Genomic DNA, 14,237 nt, shown 5'->3' on the forward strand with positions numbered 1-14,237 from the left:
CACCAGGCTTCCCTGTCCATCACCAACTTCCAGAGCTTACTCAAACTCATGTCCATAGAGTCAGGGATGCCATCCAACCATATCATCCTCTGTTGTCCCCTTAGCCTCCTGCCTTCAATCTTTCCCAGCAACAGGGTCTTTTCCAATGAGTCAGTTCTTCACATCAGGTGGCCAAAGTTTTGGAGTTTTGGCTTCAGCATCAATCCTTCCAATGAATATTCAGGATTGATTTCCTTTAGGATGGACAGGTTGGGTCTCCTTGCCATCCAAGGGACTCTCAAGAGTCTTCTCCAATACCACAGTTCAAAAACATCAATTCTTTGATGCTCAGCTTTCTTTATAGCCCAACTCTCACAACCACACATGACTTCTGGAAAAAATCACAGCTTTGACTAGGTGGACCTTTCTTGGCAAAATAATGTCTCTGCTTTTTAATATGCTGTCTAGTTTGATCATAGCTTTTCTTCCAAGGAATAAGCATCTTTTAATTTCATGGCTGCAGTCATCATCTGCAGTGATTTTGGAGCACCAAAAAATAAAATCGGACACTGTTTTCATTGTTTCCCCATCTATTTGCCATGAAGTGATGGGATGGGACAAGGTGCCATGATCTTCGTTTTCTGAATGTTGAGTTTTAAGCCAACGTTTTCATTCTCCTCTTTCACTTTCAAGAGACTCTTTAGTTCTTCTTTGCTTTCTGCCATAAGGGTGGTGTAACCTGCCTATATGAGGTTATTTATATTTCTCCTGGCAATCTTGATTCCAGCTTGTGCTTCATCCAGCCTGGCATTTCTCAAGATGTACTATGCATATAAGTTAAATAAGCAGTATGAAACATACAGCCTCGACGTCCTTCTTTCTCAATTTGGAACCAGTCTGTTGCTCCATGTCCAGTTCTAACTATTACTTCTTGACTTGCATACAGATTTCTCAGGAGGCATGTCAGGTGGTCTCTTATTCCCATCTATTTCAGAATTTTCCAGTTTGTTGTGATCCACACAGTCAAAGGCTTTGGCATAGTCAAAAAAGCAGAGGTAGATGTTTTTCTGGAATTCTCTTGCATTTTTAATGATTCAATGTATGTTGGCAATTTGACCTCTGGTTCCTCTGCCTTTTCTACGTCCAACTTGAACATCTAGAAGTTCATGGTTCATGTACTGTTGAAGCCTGGCTTGGAGAATTTTGAGCATTACTTTACTAGCATGTGAGATGAGTGCAATTGTGCGGTAGTTTGAACATTCTTTGTCATTGCCTTTTTTAGGCATTGAAATGAAAACTTACCTTTTCCACTCCTGTGGCACTGCTGAGTTTTCCAGGTTTGCTGGCATATTGAGAGCAGCACTTTCACAGCATCATCTTTCAGGATGTGAATTAGCTCAACTGGAATTCCATCACCTCCACTAGCTTTGTTCATAGTGATTCTTCCTAAGCCCCACTTGACTTCACAGTCCAGGATGTCTGGCTCTAGGTGAGTGATCACACCGTCTTGGTTATCTGAGTCATGAAGATCTTTTTTGTATAGTTCCTCTGTGTATTCTTGCCACCTCTTCTCAATATCTTCTCCTTCTGTTAGGTCCATAACATATAAAAATGGTGTTTAATCTTTAAAAATTATATGACAAATGAAAAACAAACAATTCTTGCTGTTCTATCTCATATTGTCCATTTTCTTCACATATTTCCTGCATATCCATTTCAGAATACACAATCCTCCCATGTAACTTCTTTGCATGCCTTCACCACTATACTATAAACTGTGCCAAGGGAAAACACTTGTCTTCTTTTTGACATCCATATACCCAGAAATCAACACATAGAAGGTGCTCAGTAAACACTGCTGAATGGCTTTAGTGAATAAACAATTCTTAATCTCTGTTACCAGCAAAGTTCTAGCAAAATGAAAGTTCTCTACAAATTTGGTTAAATAAAATAAATCTCTTTTTAAAGAAACATTTGTCAATAGTTTCAGGAAGTTCAAATTGATGCTAAAATTTCCCATTCTACCCTCACTCCCACTGAAACCAATTCCAAAGAAATTATTTTCAATCATAATTCTAAGCAATTAAAACTTGTGACTCTGGCAGGCCTCACTGTGAACTGCAGTCTGACCACCCTGGGTTCCTGGTTCAAAGCTAATCCAGTAGAAAGTTTTGGCATAAGCTTGTTCAGAACCAGTTCATATCAAGCATTGTATGTCTGTTGTCAAAAGTTGAAAGCTATTTCTCATTGACATATCTATTTTTGACACCTTCACCAAAATGATCTATAGCCACATAGGGATAAATATACATATTTCTTGGGTTGGGCACATGCCCTGGAGAAGGGAATGGCAACCCACTCCAGGATTCTTACCTGGAGAATTCCGTGGACAGAGGAGCCTGGCAGGCTACAGTTATGGGGTGGCAAAAAGTTGGACACGGCCGAGCAACACACACACACACACACACACACACACACACACACACACACATACATATTTGCAACTAACAATTTCTAATGAACGCTAATTTTTCTTGCCATTGACAGAGGACAACATCTGTACTTAAGAACAGTGGTTAACCCACCTATGGGCACCTTATATTTGACATGGAATTAAGAATATACAATGGAGAAAAGATAGTCTCTTCAATAAGTGAAAACTGGACAGCTATGTGTTAAAAAAAATGAAATTAGAATACTTTCTAATACCGTACATAAAAATAAATTCAAAATGGATTAAAGACCTAAACATAAGGCCAGAAACCATAAAACTCAGAGAGGAAAACAGGGAGAACACTTTTTGAGACAAATCACAACAAGATCTTCTATGATCCACCTCCTAGATTAACTGAAATAAAAACAAAACTAAACAAATGGGACCTAATAAACTTAAAAGCTTTTACACAGCAAAAGAAACCATAAACAGGATGAAAAGACAACCCTCAGAATGGGAGAAAGCAATTACAAATGAAGCAACTGACAAAGGATTAATTTCCAGAGTATGCAAGCAGCTCATGCAGCTCAACATCAGAAAAAGAAACAACCCAATCAAAAAAATGGGTAGAAGACGTAAACAGACATTTCTCTAAGAAGACATCCAGATGGCTAATAAACACATGAAAAAATGCTCAACATTACAACCCCACTACTGGACACAAACCTTGAGAAAACCATAATTGAAAAGTTCATTGCTGCACTATTTACAATAGCTAAGACATGGAAACTATCTAGATGTCCATCAAAAGATGAATGGATAAAGAAGTGTGGTACATATATTCAATGGAATATTACTTACCATAGAAAGGAACGAATGTGTTAGTTATTTAGTTAGTTAGTTAGAATAAACGAATTTATTCTAGTGACATGAATAAATCTAGAGCCTGTTATACAGAATGAATTAAGTCAGAAAGAGAAAAACAAATGCTGTATATTAACACTTAATATATATGGAATCTTGAAAAATGGTACTGATGAACCTATTTTCATAAAGACCCAGACTTAGAGAGTTATGGTCACAGCAGGGGAAGGAGAGGGTGGGACAAATTGTGAAAGTGGCATTAAGATATATACATTACCACGTGTAAAATAGATAGCTAATGGGAATTTGCTGTATAGTGCAGGGAACACAGCCTGGTGCCCTTTGACAGTCTAGACTGGTGGGAAGGGGTAGGAGATGGGAGGGAAGTTCAAGAGGGAGGGGATATGTGTATATCTATGGCTGATTTATGTTGATGTATGGCAGAAACCAACACAACATTGTAAAGCAATTATCCTCCAATTAAAAATAAATAAATACTAGTGGTTAATTCACAGACACAGAAAACAAACTTACAAAACAAACAAAGGGGAAAGAAAGCGGGAGTTAGCAGATACAAAATACCATACATAAAATAGATAAACAGCAAGCTCCTACTGTATTAGACAGGGAAATATAGTCAATATATTTTAATAAATCACAACGACCATAATGGAAAAGACTATGGAAAAGGATAAATATAACTATCATTTTGCTGAGCACCAGACATTAACACACTGTAAATCAATTATACTTAAAAAATAAGAGTGATTAATTAACTTCTCACATTTCATTCATCAAGGTAAGATCACCAAATCATTTATTTAAAAGGAAAGATTTTAACTTTAAATGCAAATCATCCGTTTGTATAAGATTAAAAAATAAAAATCTTTTTAAAAGGCCATATTTTTAAAGCTAGTTGAAGTAGTAGTATAAAGAGTAGAGGCGGTCCTAAGATGGTGGAGGAATAGGAAGGGGAGACCACTTTCTCCCCCACAAATTTATCGAAAGAACATTTGAATGCTGAGCAAATTCCACAGAACAACTTCTGAATGCTGGCAGAAGACATCAGGCACCCAGAAAGGCAGTCCATTGTCTTCAAAAGGAGGTAGGACAAAATAAAAAAGATAAAAAGAGGGACAAAAGAGTTAGGAACGGAGATCCGTCCCGGGAAGGGTGTCTTAAAAAAGACAGACGTTTCCAAACATCAGGAAACACTCAGTCCGTGGGTCTGTGGTGAGCCTTGGAATCTCAGAAGGCATAATAACCAGGAGGAAAAATAAACAAATAATTAAAATCCACAGATTATGTGCCTAACAGCAACTCCCAGCGAAGCAGCAGCCAGAGGCTCGTATCCCCCACTAGCAAGCGGGGGAGGGACAGGAAGGAGGGAGCGGGCTGCATTGCTTAGGGTAAGGACTGGGCCTGAATGCCCTGAGGCCAATCTGAGGGAACTAGCTTGAGATAGCAACCCAGACTGTGGGATAGCTACCCCGCAAACCCGCGAAAAGCGAAAAGCCCTAACCTAGGACACCGCCAGGCATGCTCACAGAACAAAGGACTGAGCAGAGCTAGCTAACTGACTTCAGACTGGCCCATCTCCCTCCAGAGACAGGGGAGGGCAGCCAGAAGCAGAAGGGGGCAATCGTGGCCCCCGAGAGGCCTCCTATACCAAACTGCAAGGAGACTTCTCTGCTAACCAAGACGTCTTGGGATTCTGGATGATTGACATCTGCAGGGAGGGTCGCAGCCAGAGACCAGCTCCCCAGAATAGACACATGGCACACCTAAGAAGGCGCGCCCATTATACACCCAGAAAACCAACCGGGGAGGGGATAAGCCACAGCCTTCAACTGGGGGTGACTACACGCACCAAGCACCTGGTCACTTGAGCTGCTCGGACCTGGGACGGGTGCAAAATGCAGGCCCAACCAAGTCTGCACCTTTGTGGAATACCCGAGAACCTGAACCTGAGGGGCTTAGACCTGGGAAGTGCATGTAAACCAGGGCCCGCATCAGATAGTTTCCAGCAGAGCAACCTGGAGTCTGAACAGTGTAGACTGGGAAAGCTCACACGCTGTGAGTGGGGGCAAACCCAGTGTGGCTGAATCACTGTGAGTACACACAAGTGATATTTGTTCACAGTGTTCCTCCCTCCCCAAAGCACAACTGAACAAGCAAGCCTAAAAAAAGGTGACCACCACTCGCCCCTTGTGTCAGGGTGGAAATTAGACACTGAAGAGACCAGCAAACAGAAGCTAAAATAAACAGAGGGAACCGCTTTGGAAGTGACAGGTGCAACAGATTAAAACCCTGTAGTTAACACTGACTACATAGGAAGGGGCCTATAAGCCTTGAGAAGACAAGCCAAACCAAGGAATTATCTGAAGATGAACTGACCTACACTGTCTACAACAGCTTCAGAGAAAGTCTTAGATATATTTTTACTACTATAATTTTTTAAATTAAAAAAATTATTTTATTTTTTAATTATTTTATTTTTATTTTTTATTTTTTAAGTCCCCATTACTCCTTTAATTTTCATTTTATAACCTACTATTACCTTGCAAAAAAAGACCCTATTTTTAAAACAAACTTCATATATATATATATATTATAATTTCTGTGATTTTGTTTTCTATTTGTTTGTTTGTTTTATTTATTTTTTTAATATTGTATTTTTGGGAATCTAACCTCTATTTAAGATTTTTAATCTTTGCCTTTTGGTATTTGCTATCAACTTTCTACCTTTAAGAACCCAATCTTCAGTACCCATTTTTACTTGGGAGCGGGATCACTGGCCTGATTGCTCTCTCCCCCTTTTGACTCTCTTTTTCCCCACCAGGTTGCGTCTATCTCCCCCCACCCCCTTTTCTTCTCTACCCAACTCAGTGAATCTCTTTGTGTGTTCTGGGCTGTGGACAACACTTAGGGAATTGATTACTGGCTGGATCTGTCTCCCTCCTTTTGATTCCCCCTTTTATCCTCCTGGCCAGCTCTGTCTCCTTCCTCCCTCTGCTCCTCTCTGTGTAACTCCGTGAACATCTCTGAGGGGTCCAGACTGTAGAGAACACATAGGGAAGTGATTACTGGCCAGCTTCCCCTCTCCCCTTTTGATTTCCCCTCTCCTCCTCCTGGTCACCTCCAACTCCTTCTCCCCTCTTCTTTTCTCCATGTAACTCTGTGTACCTCTCCAGGTGTCCCTCACTTTGGAGAAACTTCATCATTAACCGAGATGTTTTATCATCAGTGCTGTATAGATGGAGAAGTCTTGAGGCTACTGTAAGAATAAGACTCAAAACCAGAGGCAGGAGGCTTAGGTTCAAATCCTGAGAATACCAGAGAACTCCTGAATCCAAGGAGCATTAAACAATAGAAGCTCATCAAATGCCTCCATACCTACACTGAAACCTAGCACCACCCAAGGGCCAACAAGCTCCAGAGCAAAACATACCACACAAATTCTCCAGCAACACAGGAACATAACCCTGAGCCTCAATATACACACTGACCAAAGTCACACACCAAACCCACTGACATCTCAAAACTTATTACTGGACACTTCATTGCACTCCAGAGAGAAGAAATCCAGTTCCACCCACCAGAACACCAACACAAGCTTCCCTAACCAGAAAACCTTGACAAGCCACCCGTCCAACCCCACCCACAGTGAGGAACCTCCACAATAAAGAGGAGCCACTAACTGCCATAATACAGAAAGGCCACCCCAAACAAAGCAATATAAACAAGATGAAAACACAGAGAAATACCCAGCAGGTAAAGGAACAGGATAAATGCTCACCAAACCAAACAAAAGAGGAAGAGGTAGGGAATCTACCTGATAAAGAATTCCAAATAATAATAATGAAAATGATCCAAAATCTTGAAAACAAAATGGAGTTACAGATAAATAACCTGGAGACAAGGATCTAGAAGATACAAGAAAGGTTTAACAAGGACCTACAAGAAATTAAAAAAGAGTTAATATATAATGAATAATGCAATAAATGCGATCAAAAACTCTCTGGAGGGAACCAACAGTAAAATAACGGAGGCAGAAGATAGGATAAGTGGGGTAGAAGATAGAATGGTAGAAATAAATAAAACAGGACAAAAGAAAAAAGAATTAAAAGAAATGAGGACAATCTCAGAGACCTCTGGGACAATGTTAAATGCCCCAACATTCGAATCATAGGAGTCCCAGAAGAAGAGGACAAAAAGAAAGACTATGAGAAAATACTTGAGGAGATAATAGTTGAAAGCGTCCCTAAAATGGGGAAGGAAATAGTCACCCAAGTCCAAGAAACCCAGAGAGTCCCAAACAGGGTAAATCCAAGGCAAAACACCCCAAGACACATTTTAATCAAACTAACAAAGATCAGACACAAAGAACAAGTATTAACAGCAGCAAGGGAAAAACAACAAATAACACGCAAGGGGATTCCCATAAGGAAAACAGCTGATCTTACAATAGAAACTCTTCAAGCCAGAAGGGAATGGCAGGACAGGCTTAAAGTGATGAAAGATAATAACCTAAAACCCAGATTACTGTACCCAGCAAGGATCTCATTCAAATATGAAGGAGAAATCAAAAGCTTTACAGACAAGCAAAAGCTGAGAGAATTCAGCACCACCAAACCAGCTCTACAACAAATGCTAAAGGATCTTCTCTAGACAGGAAACACAGAAAGGGTGTATAAACTCGAACCCAAAACAGTAAAGTAAATGGCAAAGGGATCATACTTATCAGTAATTACCTTAAATGTAAATGGATTGAATGCCCCAACCAAAAGACAAAGACTGGCTGAATGGATACATAAACAAGACATAAAACAATACATACGTTGTCCACAAGAGACCCACCTCGAAACAAGGGACACATACAGACTGAAAGTGAAGGGCTGGAAAAAGATATTCCATGCAAATAGAGACCAAAAGAAAGCAAGAGTAGCAATACTCATATCAGATAAAACAGACTTTAAAACAAAGGCTGTGAAAAGAGACAAGGAAGGACACTACATAATGATCAAAGGATCAATCCAAGAAGAATATATAACAATTATAAATATATATGGACCCAACATTGGAGCACCACAATATGTAAGACAAATGCTAACAAGTATGAAAGGGGAAATTAACAATAACACAGTGGGAGACTTTAATACTTCACTCACACCTATGGATAGATCAACTAAACAGAAAATTAACAAGGAAACACAAACTTTAAATGATACAGTAGACCAGTTAGACCTAATTGATATCTATAGGACATTTCACCCCAAAACAATCAATTTCACCTTTTTCTCAAGTGCACAGAGAATCTTCTCCCAGATAGATCATATCCTGGGCCATAAATCTAGCTGTGGTGAATTAAAAAAAATTGAAATCATTCCAAGTATCTTTCCTGATCACAGTTCAGTTAGATTAGATGTCAATTACAGGAGAAAAAACTATTAAAAATTCCAACATATGGAGGTTGAACAGCACACTGCTGAATAATCAACAAATCACAGAAGAAATAAAAAAAGAAATCAAAATATGCGTAGAAATGAATGAAAATGAAAACACAACAACCCAAAACCTATGGGATACTGTAAAAGCAGTGCTAAGGGGTAGGTTCATAGCAATACAGGCTTACCTTAAGAAACAAGAAAAAAGTCAAATAACCTAACTCTACACCTAAAGCAACTTGAAAAGGAAGAAATTATGAACTCCATAGTTAGCAGAAGGAAAGAAATCTTAAAAATTTGGGCAGAAATAAATGCAAAAGAAACAAAAGAGACCATAGCAAAAATCAACAAAACCAAAAGCGGGTTCTTCAAGGAGGTAAATAAAATTGACAAAACACTAGCCAGACTCATCAAGAAACAAAGGGGGAAAAATCAAATCAACAAAATTAGAAATGAAAAGGAAGAGATCACCACAAACAACATAGAAATACAAAGGATCATAAGAGACTATTATCAGCAACTATATGCCAATAAAATGGACAACTTGGAAGAAATGGACAAATTCTTAGAAAAGTACAACTTTACAAAATTGACCAGGAGGAAATAGAAAATCTCAACAGAACCATCGCAAGCATGGAAATTGAATCTGTAATCAGAAATCTTCCAACAAACAAAAGCCCAGGACCAGATGGCTTCACAGCTGAATTCTACCAAAAATTTAGAGAAAAACTAACACCTATCCTACTCAAACTCTTCCAGAAAATTGCAGAGGAAGGTAAACTTCCAAACTCATTCTATGAGGCCACCATCACCTTAATACCAAAACCTGACAAAGATGCCCCCTCAAAAGAAAACTACAGGCCAATATCACTGATGAACATAGATGCAAAAATCCTTAACAAAATTCTAGCTAACAGAATCCAACAACATATTAAAAAGATCATACATCATGATTGAGTGGGCTTTATCCCAGGGATGCAATGATTCCTCAATATCTGCAAACCAATCAATGTAATATACCACATTAACAAATTGAAAAATAAAAACCATATGATTATCTCAATAGATGCAGAGAAAGCCTTTGACAAAATTCAACATCCATTTATGATAAAAGCGCTCCTGAAAGCAGGAGTAGAAGGAACATACCCCAACATGATAAAAGCTATATATGACAAACCCTCAGCAAACATTATCCTCAATGGTGAAAAATTGAAAGTATTTTCCCTGAAGTCAGGAACAAGACAAGGGTGTCCACTCTCACCACTACTATTCAATATAGTTTTGGAAGTTTTGGCCACAGCAATCAGAGCAGAGAAAAAAAATAAAAGGAATCCAGATTGGAAAAGAAGTAAAATGCTCACTGTTTGCAGATGCCATTTCCTCTACTTAGAAAACCCTAAAGACTGCACCAGAAAATTGCTAGAGCTAGTCAATGAATATAGTAAAGTTGCAGGATATAAAATTAACACACAGAAATCCCTTGCATTCCTATACACTAACAATGAGAAAATAGAAAGAAAATTAAGGAAACAATCCCATTCACCATTGCAATGACAAGAATAAAATAATTAGGAATAAATCTACCTAAAGAAACAAAAGACCTATATATAGAAAACTATAAAACACAGATGAAAGAAATCAAAGAGGACACAAATAGATGGAGAAATATACTGTGTTCAAGGATCAGAAGAATCAATATAGTGAAAATAAGTATACTACACAAAGCAATCTATAGATTCAACACAATCCCTATCAAGCTACCAATGGTATTCTTCACAGAACTAGAACAAACAATTTCACAATTTGTATGGAAATACAAAAAACCTCGAATAGTCAAAGCAATCTTGAGAAAGAAGAATGGAACTGGAGGAATCAACCTGCCTGACTTCAGTCTCTTCTACAAAGCCACAGTCATCAAGACAGTGTGGTACTGGGAAAAAGACAGAAATATAGATCAATGGAAGAAAATATAAAGCACACAGATAAATCCACACACCTATGGACACCTTATCTTTGACAAAGGAGGCAAGAATATACAATGGAGAAAAGGCAATCTCTTTAACAAGTGGTTCTGGGAAAACTGGTCAACCACTTGTAAAAGAATAAAACTAGAACACTTTCTAACACCATACACAAAAATAAACTCGAAATGGATTAAAGATCTAAATGTAAGACCAGAAACTATAAAACTCCTAGAGGAAAACATAGGCAAAACAGTCTCTGACATAAATCACAGCAGGATCCTCTATGACCCACCTCCCAGAATATTGGAAATACAAACAAAAATAAACAAGTGGGACCTAATTAAAATTAAAAGCTTCTGCACAACAAAGGACACTGTAAGCAAGGTAAAAAGACAGTCTTCAGAATGGAAGAAAATAATAGCAAATGAAGAAACAGACAAATAATTAATCTTAAAAATATACAAGCAACTCCTGCAGCTCAATTCCAGAAAAATAAATGACCCAATCAAAAAGTGGGCCAAAGAACTAAACAGACATTTCTCCAAAGAAGACATACAGATGGCTAACAAACACATGAAAACATGCTCAACATCACTCATTATCACAGAAATGCAAATCAAAACCAGAATGAGGTACCATTACACGCCAGGCAGAATGGCTGCTATCCAAAAGTCTACAAGCAATAAATACTGGAGAGGGTGTGGAGAAAAGGGAACCCTCTTACACTGTTGGTGGGAATGCAAACTAGTACAGCCGCTATGGAGAACAGTGTGGAGATTCCTTAAAAAACTGGAAATAGAACTGCCATATGACCCAGCAATCCCACTCCTGGGCATACACACTGAGGAAACCAGATCTGAAAGAGACACGTGCACCCCAATGTTCATCACAGCACTATTTATAATAGCCAGGACGTGGAAGCAACCTAGATGCCCATCAGCTAACAAATGGATAAGAAAGCCGTGGTACATATACACAATGGAATATTACTCAGCCATTAAAAAGAATACATTTGAATCAGCTCTAATGAGGTGGATGAAACTAATGATGCCTATTATACAGAGTGAAGTAAGCCAGAAAGAAAAACACTAATACAGTATACTAATGCGTATATATGGAATTTAGAAAGATGGTAATGATAACCTTGTATGCAAGACAGCAAGAGAGACACAGCTGTATTGAACAGTCTTTTGGACTCTGTGGGAGAGGGCGAGAGTGGGATGGTATGGGAGAATGGCATTGAAACATATAAATTATCATATGTGAAACGAATCGCCAGTCCAAGTTTGATGCATGATACAGGATGCTCGGGGCTGGTGCACTGGGATGACTCAGAGTGATGGGCTGGAGAGGGAGGTGGGAGGGGGGTTCAGGATAGGGAACACATGTACACCCATGGCAGATTCAAGTCAATGTGTGGCAAAACCAATACAATGTTGTAAAATAAAATAAATTAATCAATTAATTAAAAAATAAATATATAAAGAGTAGGTAGAATTGGACTGCTGACAAAATACCTGAATGAAATCTCTAAAAACAAGAAAAGAAAGTATTGGAAACTTTTAAAATTATCAATGCTTTTCAACAACAGTATTAAATTATTTTCTATGGATAAAAACCATCCCATTCATTTTCATATAAGCACCCTGAAATACACATTCTAAATTTAAAGAAAAACAAGGACACCTCGTAATTATCTCAAAATAGGAGAAAAATATAGTTTTATTCACAGTAAAATTTTGCTTTTTCCCATGCAACAGAGAAAAAGAGCTAAATAAAAGGAGCCCGTCATAAAATTAAAAGAAATTGGTTTAATAATGCTTGGCTTTTAAATCTAGGAAAATAGCAATGAAAAATCACAGTAATCAAACTTGGCCTGAATAGAGCTTTGTGCAATTAGTACATTAAATATAATGATAATGATCTTGTATTTTATTTAATTTTATTTATTTATTTATAAATGACTACCATATTGCACCTGGATTCTTTGAGATAATTAAAATAATTTAAAAAGTACAAAATGAGTCAAAATAAAAAGGCTCATCAATTTCTGAGACTGATAAACTAAGCTAATAAAAGCCAGAATTTTTATTTTCAGCTTACACTGGGCTAGGAATCCAACCACATCAATTTATTTTTAAGTTAGAGTGATGTTCACATATATCAGGATTTTACTAATAAATTTATTTAAAGAGTAAAAATTCTAAACAGTAGCAAATTTTACCTTTGAGAAGTTCATTAGAGGAATAAAGTAGTAACATACATATTCTTGAGTGTTTTAACAATAACTTCAAATGTACATTCAGGACCCATTATAAATAAGCAAATGTCCTCTGAATATGGAGGAGAGCTGAGAGGAGCTACTCCACGTTCAAGGTCAGGAGGGGGGCCGTGAGAAGATACCCCACCTCCAAGGTAAGGAGCAGCGGCTGCGCTTCACTGGAGCAGTCATGAAGAGATACCCCACGTCCAAGGTAAGAGAAACCCAAGTAAGATGGTACGTGTTGCGAGAGGGCATTAGAGGGCAGACACATTAAAACCATAATGACAGAAAACTAGCCAATTTGATCAAATGGACCACAGTCTTGTCTAACTCAATGAAACTAAGTCATGCCATGTGGGGCCACCCCAGACTGACTGGTCATGGTGGACGGGTCTGACAGAATGTGGTCCACTGGAGAAGGGAATGGCAAACCACTTCAGTATTCTTGCTTTGAGAATCCCATGAACAGTATGAAAAGGCAAAATGATAGGCTATTGAAAGAGGAACTCCCCAGGTCGATAGGTGCCCAATATGCTACTGGAGATCAGTGGAGAAATAACTCCAGAAAGAATGAAGGGATGGAGCCAAAATAAAAACAATACCCAGTTGTGGATGGACTGGTGATAGAAGCAAGGTCCGATGCTGTAAAGAGCAATATTGCATAAGAACCTGGAATGTTAGGTCCTTGAATCAAGGCAAATTGGAAGTGGTCAAACAGGAAATGGCAAGAGTGAATGTTGACATTCTAGGAATCAGCAAACTAAAATGGACTGGAAAGGGTGAATTTAAATCAGTTGACCATTATATCGACTACTGTGGGCAGGAATCCCTTAGAAGAAATGGAGTAGCCATCATGGTCAACAAAAGAGTCCGAAATGCAGTATTTGGATGCAATCTCAAAAATGACAGCATGATCTCTGTTTGTTTCCAAGGCAAACCATTCAATATCCTGGTAATCTGAGCCTATGCCCCAACCAGTAATGCTGAGGAACCTGAAGTTGAACGGTTCTATGAAGACCTACACGACCTTTTAGAACAGACACCCAAAAAAGATAGGGGACTGGAATGCAAAAGTAGGAAGTCAAGAAACACCTGGAGTAACAGGCAAATTTGGCCTTGGAGTACGGAATGAAGCAGCACAAAGGCTAATAGAGTTTTGCCAAGAGAACGCACTGGTCATAGCAAACACCCTCTTCCAACAACACAAGAGAAGACTCTACACGTGGACATCACCAGATGGTCAACACCAAAATCAGATTGATTATATTCTTTGCAGCCAAAGATGG

This window comes from Cervus canadensis, chromosome 1, assembly GCF_019320065.1.
Source record: "Cervus canadensis isolate Bull #8, Minnesota chromosome 1, ASM1932006v1, whole genome shotgun sequence".
NCBI lineage: Eukaryota > Metazoa > Chordata > Mammalia > Artiodactyla > Cervidae > Cervus > Cervus canadensis.